Source organism: Erpetoichthys calabaricus, chromosome 10 (assembly GCF_900747795.2).
Source record: "Erpetoichthys calabaricus chromosome 10, fErpCal1.3, whole genome shotgun sequence".
Lineage (NCBI taxonomy): Eukaryota > Metazoa > Chordata > Cladistia > Polypteriformes > Polypteridae > Erpetoichthys > Erpetoichthys calabaricus.
In genome coordinates, this window is record NC_041403.2 from 149,723,733 (window position 1) to 149,738,926 (window position 15,194).

The 15,194-nt window shown below is 42.5% G+C and overlaps 1 protein-coding gene across 3 annotated transcripts in view; it reads left to right on the top strand.

Annotated features, from left to right (window-relative positions):
* Nucleotides 1–15,194, top strand: part of src (v-src avian sarcoma (Schmidt-Ruppin A-2) viral oncogene homolog) — a 179,283-nt gene that overhangs the window by 40,222 nt on the left and 123,867 nt on the right. The window contains exon 1 of one of the 3 annotated variants that reach the window (XM_051932573.1): nt 9,638–9,657. The exons of the other annotated variants lie outside the window; for them this stretch is intronic. The gene's annotated coding sequence lies outside the window, so the exon portion shown is untranslated. Of the gene's footprint in view, nt 1–9,637; nt 9,658–15,194 lie in introns of those variants that run through there. 3 annotated transcript variants of the gene reach the window in all.

A 15,194-nucleotide genomic window follows, 5' to 3' on the forward strand; every position in this document is an offset into this window, starting at 1 on the left:
TTTTAAATTAACTTGACTCCGGCCCCTTAGTTGTTTCTATTTCCTTAATTAGCAGCCAAACAATAATGAGACACAAAACAAGTCGCCACATGACCAGCTCACCCACGATCATCACACAGTATCTGAAAATAAAGAAAGGTGAAGGTCTCAGTAAGGCCAATCTCTCAAGTCACCAAAACATTTAGAAAAAAACATTAAAACCAACTGGGGTGGCATGGTGGCACAGTGGTAGTGCAGGTTTGCTTCCCGGGTCCTCCCCTGCATGGAGTTTGCATGTTCTCCTCGTGTGTGTGTGGGTTTCCTCCTACAGTCCAAAGACATGCAGGTTAGGTGAAATGGCGATCCTAAATTGTCCCTCGTGTGGGTGTGTGTGTGTGTCCTGCGGTGGGCTGGCGCCCTGCCCGGGATTTGTTCCTGCCTTGCGCCCTGTGCTGGCTGGGATTGGCTCCAGCAGACCCCCCGTGACCCTGTGTTAGGATACAGCAGGTTGGAAAATGGATGGGTTGGACAATGACTGACTGACTGACTGACTAATATCACATAACATGATTTGGATTTGTTTGTACAGAACTGCAAGAAGAATCTGAATAACCCTGAAGCACCATGTAGAAAGGAACAATAAACCCAGGAGACTGAAACTTTTATTTTTTTATTCTCCATCATTTATTTATTGAATAGCCCAAAATAAACAAGGAATGTGTCAATGGGCTTTTACAGGCCTTGTTTGTTCGACAGCCGCCCATCCTTGACTCTCTAAGAAGACCATTGGGGCAATTCTAAATTGGCCGTGGTGTGTGTGCCCTGCAGTGGGTTAGCACCCTGCCCGGGATTGGTTCTTGCCTTGCACCCTGTGTTTGCTGGGATTGGCTCCAGCAGACCCTCATGACCCTGTAGTTAGGATATAGCGGGTTGGAAAATGAATGAATGGATGGATAAAACCAACAGTTTGAGAAATGTCTGCTGTGGCAGAGCAGAGCAGCAACAGGCCATGGAATTAAATAGCAGGCTTAATTAACAGCAAGAATTGACCTCTCATTAAGAAACTGGTTAGAGTGAAATTGGCTGGAGTTTGAAGCCCCAATTTAGCTGGTCATCTGTTGGCTCGTTTCACGTCTCATTTCTGTTTGGCTGCCATTTAATGAAGAAAAGAATCAACTCAGAGGACTGAATCCTTAAACACAGGGCTATTAAAATGAAGGGAAAAGGAGTTAATTAGCAGTGAAAACAACTTGCTAATTAGGAAAAGGGATAGAATAAAAACCTGCAGCCAATGCGGCCCTCCAGGCCTGGAATTCGACACCCCTGCTCTAAAGTATATGAACAAATTATGGACAAGCAATTCCATAGCCAGGTGTGAGCAGGTCCCTCATTACTGTTAAGCAGGTAGAAGGTCTGCAGTTGAGTCAAAATTATGACAATTGTGTCCCAGTCCAAATACAGGTACTCCTCACTTTACGACCTATTTGCTTAACGACCACTCGTACTTACGACCAATCAAGTTTCGACCTACAATTCGGGGAATCCCCTTTCTCAGCTTGAGTGTCGGTCAGTAGCGAATGGTGACATACGCACTGAGCGTACTATAGGCTTGCTATGCGCTTTTTCAGTCAGTTTCATTCCTACAAGCAGTCACTGTGTAACCTCGGTTTTTTTTTTTTTACATATTTGTAATCCCAAAATAGTACAGATGTAGACGAAAAGAAAAAGTATGGCATCATCTGAAGAAATTATTAAGAAACTAAGGAAAGCTATCGACCTTGTATGATTTTTATTTTCATTTCAAGACTACGAAGCTGGTAAAACGGGATCCTGCCCCAAGTGGAGGAGTTCAAGTATCTCGGGGTCTTGTTCACGAGTGAGGGAAGAATAGAGCAGGAGATCGACAGGCGGATCGGTGCGGCGTCCGCAGTGATGCGGGCTCTGCATCGGTCTGTCGTGGTGAAAAAGGAGCTGAGCCATAAGGCAAAACTCTCAATTTACCAGTCGATCTACGTTCCTACCCTCACCTATGGTCATGAGCTATGGGTAGTGACCAAAAGAACGATATTGTGAATGCAAGCGGCTGAAATGAGTTTCCTCCGCAGGGTGTCTGGGCTCTCCCTTAAAGATAGGGTATGAAGCTCAGTCATCCGGGAGGGGCTCAGAGTAGAGCCGCTGCTCCTCCGCATCGAGAGGAGTCAGATGAGGTGGCTCGGGCATCTGATCAGGATGCCTTCAGGACGCCTCCCTGGTAAGGTGTTCTGGGCACGTCTAACCAGGAGGAGGCCCCGGGGAAGACCCAGGACACGCTGGAGGGACTATGTCTCTCGGCTGGCCTAGGAACGCCTTGGGATTCTCCCGGAAGAGCTAGACGTGGCCGAGTCGAGGGAAGTCTGGGCATCTCTGCTCAAGCTGCTGCCCCCGCGACCCGATCTCGGATAAGCAGAAGAGGATGAATGGATGGATGAAATAGCACGTGACTTGAAATTGGCACATTCGACAATTTCAATGATTTTAAAGGATAAAGTTAAAGAGTGAAAGAGGCGGTGAAATCATTGACGGGATTTAAAGCCATAATAACTAGGCAGCGAAAAGGTCTTATTAAGGAGATGGAGAAATTATTGGCGATCTGGTTTGACAACCAGATGCAAAATAATATGCCAATAAGCCTTTTAATAATTCAAGCTGTGGCACGCAGTATCTTTGAGACTTTGAAGGCACGTGAAGGCGAATAATTTACAAATTATAATATGTACATATGCATGTCTTTTTATGAATAAATTTGAAGTTTGTTGCATAATTTTATATAATTTTATAATTTTACAACGATCCTATATTCCCGGCGCAAGCTCCTCGCTTATCGACCAATTCGCTTAACGACGTAGTCATCGGAATGGAACTCGGTCGTAAAGTGAGGAGTACCTGTACTTCTGGACCTGAATGTGATTTGTTAGGGTTTGTTTTGAACACTAATATTATTATTGAATTAATTACAGTGGTGCCTTGGTTTGCGAGTGTAGTTCGTTCCGGAAACGTGCTTGTAATCCAAAGCACTCGTATATCAAAGCAAATTTCCCCATAAGAAATAATGGAAACTGAGATGATTCGCTCTACAACCCAAAACTATTTATATAAAAATGATTAATACAAAATATAAAGTAAAAATACATCAAACAAATTAATCTGCACTTTACCTTTGAAAAGAATCATGGCTGGTGTGAGGGAGACGAGAGACAGGAGAGGAGGAGGAGGTTATTGTGTAGGACGTCTTTCACTCTACCTAACGGAATCCCTGCTATCTGTTGGCTCACTGGGATCTTTTTCTTTTTTAGCGACTTTAACAACGAACCTCTCCAATGACAGTTGCCTTTGCCTGAAGAGTCATCACACTTGGACACAAAATTAAAAAAATGCTTTACGCACTGGAAGGTTTCTAAACTCTTTTGGGATTCCCCACCCCCCCCAATGGGACGACACGCTTAAGAGCATCCCGAAGCAACCGCAGGCTCCCGGCGCTGTAGCAGTTCGCCGCAAACGCGGAATCTGAAAAGATTGCGGTGATGCTATAAGTGCCTACCGTCGATGGGTGATGCAAGGAACATTATAAATGCAGGGCCCTGACCCTGCCTGATTTGCTGTGTCTGTATGTATAGGAGAGTGGCAGATCCCGCTACAATAAATAACTTCGCTGTTCCTGTTTCAAGATGAATAAAGTTGTTTTTGCTAAAATACTGAGACTCTGCCTCATGTTTTGGGGTGCAAGACGGGGACTCACACATCACAGCACACACACATGGTCACAATGCTATAGTAAACAGTATACGCTTGTATGGATGTTGACTTACATGAGTGAGCGTGTGAGATGATTACCCACAATCCCGCAGAGAGAGAAGAACCATCAGCTCAGTTGCGATCACGGGACGCTCGTTTATCAAGTTAAAATTCATTAAAAATTTTAGCTCGTCTTGCAAAACACTCTCAAGGTTTTACTGTATGTCTGTTTTGTTGTACTTTGGTGCTTCTTGAACAACAGTGGGGTAATTTTTCGGACCCAGGGATTATTTTACATTTAATGATATTTATTGATTGCCCATGTATCTCTGTGAAGAGGATTCCATGTATTCGGTTTATTGACACCCATTGCACACCCGACCCACCTAAAAGGGGTTCTCGCATTCTGAATTGCTCTTCTCCAGATTTTTTTTCCCTTAAAGTGTTTTTAGGGGAGTTTTTTTTTCTTGTCTTACTTGAGTGTCAAGGCTTGGGAGGCTGTTTAAAAAAAACAGGGCCTGTTAAAGGCCGTTGAGTGATTTTTTTTGGGCCATACAAGAAATGAATTGCTGTTGTTATTTATGTATTTGGGTTATGAAGTGATTTTCAGACATGCATTAGCTTTTCAGGTCAAGGGAAGCCTGCATTCCGTTGCCTGCTCCTACTTATAAATTCACAAAGTAAGCTAAGATAAGGCCATGTTGAGAAAGAGGAAAGGGAAATGAAAGCCCGCTCTGTACAGATATTGGAGAAAATGAACTTGTGGGGCCCTCAGTCATTGTCAACACGTCCAGGACAAGTGGCGCTGCAGTAACTTCTGTAGTATTTTATGGTACGCTGTGGGGTAGATGATCATCCTGGATTTTTAATCCCACTCTGAAGCCCCGGTCTGGGGAACGTGGGGTATCTTGATCAAAGTGATGCAAAGCACCATTGTAGAAGGCTGAAAAGAGAAAACAAATGAGAAGAGTCTGGTAACAGCTGATCGCAATGGTTGCCACAATATTCAAAATGGACAGGCTATGCCAAGAGTTTGCACTCCTTGAATGTACTTTTCTTTTGGATGATCTACAGAGGCATGATTTTGTTTCTTTTTTTTTCTTAAATATATAAAGTTTCAATAGTTTGGAGAAAGCAATGTCTAGGGAATTTATATTCAGTACTGAAGCATAAATGGAAAGATCAATTCACATCCAGAGGGGAGAGAGTCCCACGTGAGCTACACTGTCATTGTAGAGCTGATCAACTATGGGGTGCCCTTAAGGGACAATGACCACCTAGTGACCCGTGTCAGATTAAAGACAACTTTTGAAGGTCTGATTTAATTGCTGATGAGGCTGCAAACTCCCTTTACCCATTGAGAAAATAGGGCGGCTGCTGCAGCCACGTTTTAGGTGGGCTGTCTTGTATTTCTAAAGACGTGCCTGGCGTAAGTGATGATGGCCGTATGTGTTGCACTGCTGTTCTGTCCAGGAGTGGTCCTTATCCTGTGATCTTTTGTAAATTCATTGCCGTTTTGATGCGGAAACAAATGAAAGATTGGGAATCCCACAATATTTTCTATATGGGATTGTGAATGTGTAGTTATGCAGGTATTTTCAGACCTTGAACATGCTGATCTGCATCCTCGTAAAATTGTATTAAGACAGCAACAGGTCTGACAGTGCACTGTTAGTTTCTGATATTTGAATTGATGTCGCCTAAACCAGAAAACACTCTGTTGGTCTACTGTTAAGAGAGAGATGGGGCTCAAAGTCTAGTAGTGAAATAAATGTCGTCGTCTTCTAGATAAGGGAACCTGCTTTTTTGAACTCTTTGAATGTCCAGCTGAGGCTTAGTCCACACTAGCAAGGTTAAATTTAAAAAGTCGACATTAGAAGTTTCATTTGTCATATAGCAACATGCGTAAATCTTTCCGGTTGGGCGTGTGAAGTTTGTTAGCCAAGAGCAGTTTATTTATGGAAAATGCTAAGAGCATGAGGAAAACCAAAAAGCACCTGATGAAAAAACCCTAAACTGGACTCCCTTTGTCTAGACCAGTGGTTCTTGAATTTTATTTTCATGTTCCATTTTTGCCTTTTGTGGGTCTTCGCCGCAGAGAGTCATCCGGGGTATCCTTCTCTTATGAAACTGCCACCCACCATATCCCAGATGAGGTTGTGCCCCCTGTAGAGTTTATGCTGATTGTCTTCCAGGTTCCCTCCTTGGGGATTTGCCGCAGATAATCTTCCATTTGGTCCCTTGAACCAATGAACAAAATCATCCACCAGGGGATCGTCTTCCTCTTGCAAACGGCAAACCATCGCAAGGCATTCCGCAAGCTGTTTGCGACCCTTTTCTCTTTCAGTACTATTGTACTTCTTGACTCCACGTGACCCCAGTGCAGACATCATGCAACCCAAAGTGGATCTCAACCCATAGTTTAAGAAACTCTGGTCTAGACAATGCTTTACTGCTTGGAAAGGTTATGAATGAGTAGAAAGATGCCAGCGCCGTGGAAGATATAAATTATCATCACATGAATGTTTTTTTAAAAAGTAAATAAAATTTATTCCTATATTTTTTGCTGCCGATACACCACTACAAGTTTAAAATTTCCCTACGAATAGCGAAATTACGCCACATATGGCAACATTTGCACCCCCTTTTTTGTTACTGGGGGGGGCGCGCCCCACAGTTTAAGAACCGCTGATCTAACTGATCTGTCAAGTTCAAAATGCTAGTTAAAAGTCAAAACTCTTAGTACCAAAACCAAATTAATTTATTGGGTAAAATGTAGTCAAATAGAAAAACACATCAACACGGTTATTATCCTAATCTCGAATTACCCAGAAATGCATTTGCGGATCTTTATACTGTTGCTCTCATGATGTCACATGCTGTGCATTCTCAGGTGGTTCTGGGTAATATTACCAAGGCAAAGGCTGACATGATTGTTCCAGAATGGTGTCACTGGATAAATGGTAATAATTTACAACTTTCTGTGGAATTATTCTAACTCTGGTTATAGGAGTCTGTCAAACTCCACCACAAAAAAGGCAAACCATAAGATCAGGTTCATGAAGCACCAGTGCCTAAATTGATAAAGTTGGCCACCAAGTGGGAGACCATCCTGCACATTCACACTCCAGAAATGGCAGTTTGGAAAGCCTCATTTGCAGGGCTGTGGAGTCGGTAGATAAACTCCTTAGTTTCTGGTACTTCGACTCCACTGTATTTAATATGCTAATGTGTTTTCCATGTTGATTGAAGGAAGGAAACATACACATCATTTAACCACAGAACTACTGGCTAGAAAGCTGAGACTCTACCGTATTGGCCAGTTTAAACAAAAGACAAGAACCCCTGAACACACATCAGGCCATAGCACACACCTCCACCTACACTTGTTTACACTCAAATGAACTTGTTAAACACATTATATCTGAAATAAAATGAAAATACTTTTTGTAATGTGCCATAATCCAGATTACAATATGTGAATGTCAGGTTGTATAGTAACTCAGTTGAACTTCACACTAGTAGTAACACAACTATGCACTGGGCTTTATTCTTACATCAGAGAAGTACTTAATTACAGTGCATCTGGAAAGTATTCACAGCGAATCATTTTTTCCACATTTTGTTATCTTACAGCCTTATTCCAAAATGGATTAAATTCATTTTTTCCCTCAGAATTCTACACACAACACCCCATAATGACAACGTGAAAAAAGTTTACTTGAGATTTTTGCAAATTTATTAAAAATAAAAAAACTGAGAAATCCCATGTACACAAGTATTCACAGCCTTTGCTCAATACTTTGTTGATGCACCTTTGGCAGCAATTACAGCCTCACATCTTTTTGAATATGATGCCACAAGCTTGGCACACCTATCCTTGGCCAGTTTCGCCCATTCCTCTTTGCAGCACCTCTCAAGCTCCATCAGGTTGGATGGGAAGCGTCGGTGCACAACCATTTTAAGATCTCTCCAGAGATGTTCAATCGGATTCAAGTCTGGGCTCTGGCTGGGCCACTCAAGGACATTCACAGAGTTGTCCTGAAGCCACTCCTTTGATATCTTGGCTGTGTGCTTAGGGTCGTTGTCCTGCTGAAAGATGAACCGTCGTCCCAGTCTGAGGTCAAGAGCGATCTGGAGCAGGTTTTCATCCAGGATGTCTCTGTACATTGCTGCAGTCATCTTTCCTTTATCCTGACTAGTCTCCCAGTCCCTGCCGCTGAAAAACATCCCCACAGCATGATGCTGCCACCACCACGCTTCACTGTAGGGATGGTATTGTCCTGGTGATGAGCGTTGCCTGGTGTCCTCCAAACGTGACGCCTGGCATTCACACCAAAGAGTTTAATCTTTGTCTCATCAGACCAGAGAATTTTCCTTCTCATGGTCTGAGAGTCCTTCAGGTGCCTTTTGGCAAATTCCAGGTGGGCTGCCATGTGCCTTTTACTAAGGAGTGGCTTCCGTCTGGCCACTCTACGATACAGGCCTGATTGGTGGATTGCTGCAGAGATGGCTGTCCTTCTGGAAGGTTCTCCTCTCTCCACAGAGGACCTCTGGAGCTCTGACAGAGTGACCATCGGGTTCTTGGTCACCTCCCTGTCTAAGGCCCTTCTCCCCCGATCGCTCAGTTTAGATGGCCGGCCAGCTCTAGGAAGAGTCCTGGTGGTTTTGAACTTCTTCCATTTACAGACGATGGAGGCCACTGTGCTCACTGGGACCTTCAAAGCAGCAGAAATTTTTCTGTAACCTTCCCCAGATTTGTGCCTTGAGACAATCCTGTCTCGGAGGTCTACAGACAATTCCTTTGACTTCATGCTTGATTTGTGCTCTGACTTGAACTGTCAACTGTGGGACCTTATATAGACAGGCGTGTGCCTTTCAAAATCATGTCCAATCAACTGAATTTACCACAGGTGGACTCCAATGAAGCTGCAGGAACATCTCAAGGATGATCAGGGGAAACAGGATGCACCTGAGCTCAATTTTGAGCTTCACGGCAAAGGCTGTGAATACTTATGTACATGTGCTTTCTCAGTTTCTTTATTTTTAATAAATTTGCAAAAATCTCAAGTAAACTTTTTTCACGTTGTCATTATGGGGTGTTGTGTGTAGAATTCTGAGGAAAAAAATGAATTTAATCCATTTTGGAATAAGACTAACATAACAAAATGTGGAAAAAGTGATACTCTGTGAATACTTTCTGGATGCACTGTATGACTATTGTTTGTGAAATGGGACATTTGAACTTGCTGTATTTTTTTTTTTATTACAATTTAAATTTATCAGGAGTCGGTACATTTTTGCCGACTCCGACCCCGACTCCAGGTACCCAAAATTGTCTCCAACTCCATAGCCCTGCTCGTTTGGCCTCTCGTGTATCTTTTAGATGTGGTAGAAGAATGAGGTAAATAGACGAAAACAAGAAGATGCCAACTGCATTATCCTGGCTGGAATTCGGCCCCAAGAGTTTAGAAATGGGAGACGACAGTGCTAACTACTGTGCTGCCCCTCTTTTATTCTCTTCTTTTACAAATACTGGTTTCTATTTTGGCTGCTTGCTTTCTTTCTCTGTCTCTTATTAAAACTACATTTTGGGGAAGTAAAGTTTTGTTGTGAAAAGGGAAGTTACAGGTATCAGTGGAAAAATGATACATCATCAACTGACTTGACTGGTCTTGTTGCTTTCATGTTCAGTCATATTTGCTGCTTTGAGAGTGGCAGCCAGTTTTATTCGTTTATTTTTTCCATGATGTTCAGTCAAAATGTAGTCTGCCTACTGAGTGCATCCTTCAGACTAAGAGAGGAGTTATGGTACTGCATGAGGAAATCGGGAGTAGCAGAACAGTATGTGAGGGAGGTGCAGTGAGGACAGTGAGGTGTGCAGAGGGAATGACAACCTGGTGCAAGGTGAGAGTGGGATGACATCAAGAAGCGGCTCTGAGCCCTTTAGTGTTTGCAATGGGGATGGGCAGGATGAGAGACGAGGTCAGACAGGAGTCTCCATGGACTATGATGTTCACAGGCATGACATTGTGATCTATAGTGAGAGTAGACAGCAGGATGAGGCGAGCCTGAAGAGGTAGATAGATACTTTATTAATCCCAAGTGGAAATTCACATACTCTAGCAGCAGCATACTGATAAAAAACAATAAATTAAAGAGTGATAAAAATGCAGGTAAAAACAGACAATAACTTTGTATAATGTTAACGTTTATCCCCCTGGGTGGAACTGAAGAGTCACATGGTGTGGGGGAGGAACGATCTCCTCAGTCTGTCAGTGGAGCAGGACAGTGACAGCAGTCTGTCGCTGAAGCTGCTCCTCTGTCTGGAGATGATCCTGTTCAGTGGATGCAGTGGATTCTCAATGATTGACAGGAGTCTGCTCAGCGCCCGTCGCTCTGCCACAGATGTCAAACTGTCCAGCTCCATGCCAACAATAGAGCCTGCCTTCCTCACCAGTTTGTCCAGGCGTGAGGCGTCCTTCTTCTTTATGTTGCCTCCCCAGCACACCACTGCATAGAAGAGGGCGCTCGCCACAACCGTCTGATAGAACATCTGCAGCATCTTGGAGTGGAGGTACACACTGGAAATAAGGGGAATGAGAGTCTGTAGGAGTAAGACAGGGCACATGTGCGTGAATGAGAGGGAATATGGTGGGAGGGTGCAACTGCCAGGAGCACAGGTGGTGAAAGTAGACACATTTTAAATACTTGGGTTCATCAGTCCAAAGCAACAGAGAGGTGAAGAAGAGAGTGCAGGCAGGGTGGACTGGGTGGAGGAGGGGTGATTTGTGATAGAAGAGAACCTGCAAGTGTTAAAGGGAAGGTCTATAAAATGGTAGTGAGACCTGCTATGTGGTGTAGTGACAGTTTGGTGGCCAAGTGAGAGATGCTAGATTTGAGATGGTGGTTTGGGCACGTGCAGAGATGAGGGGTATATCAGGAAAAGAATGACGAGGAAAGGCAAGAGGAAAAGATGAGAACGCCAAAGAGGAGACTTATGGATGTGGTGAGGGAGGACATGAAGGCAGTTGGTGTGGCAGAAAATGGTGTAAAAGACAGGGATGGATGTAGACCAGGAGTCCCCAACACTGGTCATGGATGGCACCAGTGGCTGCAGGTTTTCATTCTAATCTGGGATCCTGAGTTGGTTTGTTGTGTGGTGGGTGTGGCAATGTGATGTATCAGCGTGTGCTCCTGACCTCCTCCTCCTTTTCTTAATTAGTGACCTGTTTTTGCTGCTAATTAACTTCTTTTGAATCAATTTTAATTGACTTGTTGTTTAAGACATGTTCTCCTGAATTTCTTCATCATTCCTCTGAATTGCTTCATTTCTTTCCTTAAATGGATCCCAAACAGAAATGAAATGTGAAGTGAGTGAGCCAACAGAAGACCAGCTATGTCAGGGCCTCAAACTCCAACCAATTTCACTCCAACCAGTTGCTTAATTAGGCGCCAAGTCTTGTCGTTAATTAAACCCATTCTTTAATTCCATGGCTTGTTGCTGCTCTCGCTGGGCAATAGCAGACATTTTTGAAATTATCGATTTTTCTCTTTTTCTAAGAGCACTGTGAAAATGTTTTGGAGCCCTGAGCAGATCGACATTCCCGAGACCTTCATCTTTCTTTATTTTCAGATATTGTATGATGGACACAATTTGCTGCTCATGTTTTGGTTCATTTTGTATCTCATTATTGTTTGGCTGCTAATTAAGGAAAAGGAAACAAATGAGGGGTCTGAGTCTTCAAGAGCAAATCAAATAAAATGAAGTTAAAAAGAAGTTAATTAGTAGCAAAAATAGGTCATTAATTAAAAAAAAAAAAAAAAAAACCTGCAGCCACTGGGGCCCTCCAGGACCGGAGTTGGGGACCCCTAACAATTATTTAATGCGTTACCAGCTTGTTAACAACTGTTCAATGATGGTTCTGTCGACCATGAACGCTGTCCCAGCTGCGTTTGCTGCCAATACCCTTAGACTCTGTGATTATAAGGGGCAGTGCGCCCCTAAGGGCTGATGTTCAGTCATAAGGCTGGCCAGTGCAAGTGTGCAGCTCAAGCGCTTTCTTCCTGTGCTTAGTTTTCTGAATAAACTCTGGTTTCCACCATATGTGATAGGTTTAAGGATATGTTGAAGATTGTTCAGTTCAATACCATTTTAATCCATAAGAACAGACTTGGAATATTTTAAAAATGCAGAAAAAATGCTTCACTTAAGCACATGATTTCCCATGGCAAATTTAAGTATACCTTGAATATGGAAAAAATCACTTTGACGTTAAAAAATACTGAACCTATTTGGAAAATTCATGCAAGCTAGTGTTGTCAAAAGTGTCGAAATATCAATCGTTATCGATTGTAACATTTTAAAAAATTACTTGAGAACTCCATTTTCATGGTATCAATTCTGCAGGCAGTTCCAGTTTGCTTTGTCTTTTAACAATCGAGCCTCGTAGGCTACCAATGGGCAAAGCTAGAGTTGTAGCCCCCTTAATAAGATGGCAACTTGAGTACAGTCTGAGCCTTCACCAGCATGCATACTGTAATCGACAAAGAGGGCTGCCAGGGTGGTGTGTGAAGTACTTCGACTTTGTGCCAGAGATGCACACAACCTGTATGCAAGATTTGCTGCCATCTTAAAGGTGCCAACACAACCAATTCAGTCAGACACTTGAAGGACCAACATTTGAGCCAATACAAAGAATTTCAAGTAGGTATCTTATTTCTAAATTCTGGAAACATAATTGGGTTTGAAGATGGGATGTGACGTTGTTTTGTTTGCTTTGCGCCCTCCCCCACCATAACCTATCATCAATGGGGGAGGAGGAGAAGCTTTAGATTTGTCAAAAATTGTGATCTCCGGTTTTCAACAAATCTCGACGTTTTAGGGTCCACGATACTGAAAACATCGATACATCAATGATTGATGGTGTGTCACTTTCTTGAGGGCAGTCTACAGCTAAACCAGCTGGACGGAAAAATACCAAACTCGAAACTTAAGCTTGTTATGACATGATGATGTGCTGATTCGTTTTTGAGCGAAATCGTGCAAGAGAAAGAGGCACTCGAGAGGAACCCTCAAACGCCATAATTCGGCAATTAATTATGAATTCTTTTCATCAATTGCTATTGTAATGACCTATTTTATGATCAGAGATCACCATAAAATAGTTGCTGAAATGTTATGGAATAGTTCAGGTAACTTGGTTCCAGGGGCGCAAAGCCAACTGACGCTCACGTCCAAATTTTTTTTTTTTTCTGCAGGTTTAAACATTTGTTTTGTAGTCGGGGAAAAACATTTAACACATTAAGATAGAGGCGTGCAATTATTTCTGCCTGCAGGCCAGTTTTATTCTGTGCTGTTCATTCAGGGCAACGCTCTTTAACACTAGGACTATGTCACACCCCTCTGTCTTTAAACCCTCGACATGAAGTGTGCTGCCATAGTGTGATACTATATTATGTGTGATCTTAAAATGATATTTCATGAAATTTACTACATAATGTAAGGCACTATAACTTTTTAGGGTAAAGTTGCATAATTAAGTGGTACTACGCTTTCGTGGGCTCATATGCTCGGTGTATTACCGTAGAAATTGAATTGCAGGATGGTGACTAACGTGACTGTTGATTGGACTTGGCTGGTTGTTAAGGCCATTTTGGATATGGGGCCTGCGTGAAAACAGCAGTGTGGATGCAGTTTCCTTTAAGCTGTATCAAGAAAAGCACTGCTCAGAACAACAGTGAAGGTGATTTTATAATTATTTTATTTATTTATTTATCTTTTAATTACTTTGACGGCCCTGTTCTCTCATACTATTGGAGAAATTTAAATTTGCTTTCTTTTTGTTTTTAGAATTTTACTTGAGTATTTGCATTTAATGACTAAATCTTCTATTGTTTGTTTTGATATACTATATGTAAAGATTTTAATGCATACAGAATTGCAATTTATTTAAATATATTTTTTAGTTACATTCTATACTGTATTGGCTTTCAAAATGGTAGAGTTTCAGTACTTATAATTTTGGCATTGTGACAACCCTAATGCATACTATGATTATAATAAAATCTTTGAATTGAAAGATACCAAACGTAGAGTATCCATTGACTGGGAATTTGTGATTTGACTCTTAGGAGCGGATGTGTGAGTACGTCCAACAGCGGACTGGTGTCCAAACCAGCATTGTATGCACTATCACTTGGAAAGGCCCCTGCACCTCATGTTTGTTTAATAGAAGGCACGCATTCTGAAAACAGATAGTTAGATGAAAGTTCCAAACTTATTTAGGAATAACATCTTGTCAAGGTATTTCTACTGGCCAACTAACTTTTTACTAATTTATTTTTGTTTAGTAAATGCTTCAGGAAGAGCAGAGCGGTGCACAAAAAAGAGACAAGTTCACACGTGTAGGATCCCCGAAGTTAATGAAATATCTTTCAGATTCTTTTAAAGCAAGAGATTATGACACCCACTTGTGCCAAGTTTATATTTTAAGCCAAATATTTTGCGCTTTTGCACTATACAGCCTGACTCATAAAAATTCTCTTTTGGTAAAGGGATTTAAATGGAAAGATAATTTGGCTTGATAAACAGGTTGTTATCTGTATTTGTACATTACAACACTAGGCCATTCAGCTTGACAAAGCTCACTAGTCCTATCCATCCATCCATCCATTATCCAACTCGCCATATCCTAACTACAGGATCACGGGGGGTCTGCTGGAGCCAATCCCAGCCAACATAGGACAGGAAACAAACCCCGGGCAGGGCACACACACCCACACACCAAGCACACACTAGGGACAATTTAGCAACGCCAGTGCACCTAACCTGCATGTCTTTGGAGTGTGGGAGGAAACCCACGCAGACACGGGGAGAACATGCAAACTCTACGCTGGGAGGACCTGGGAAGCAAACCCGTGTCTTCTAACTGCGAGGCAGCAGCGATACCGTTGCGCCACCGTGCCACCCTAATTCTTACAAAATAACATCAAGTCAGGTCCCTAAAGTCCGACTGTCTACTACATGACTTGGTTTGTGGTTCTCTGTGTGAAGAAAAACTTCCTAATGTTTGTGCGAAATTTCCCCTTAACGAGTTTCCAACTGTGTTCCCCGTGTTCTTGATGAACCCATTTTAAAATAACAGCCTCAATCCACTGGACTAATTCCCTTCTCAATTTTAATCACTTCAGTCATGTCTTCTCTTAATCTTCTTTTACTTAAACTGTAAAGGCTCAGCTCTTTTAATCTTTCTTCATAACTCATCCCCTGTAGCCCAGGAATCAGCCGAGTCACTCTTCTCTGGGCCTTTTTCTAGTGTTGTTATGTCCTTTTTGTAGCCTGGAGACCAAAACTACACCCAGGACTCCAGATGAGGCCTCACCAGTGTGTTTATAAAGCTTGAGCAGAACCTCCTGTGACTTGTACTCCACATATCATGACG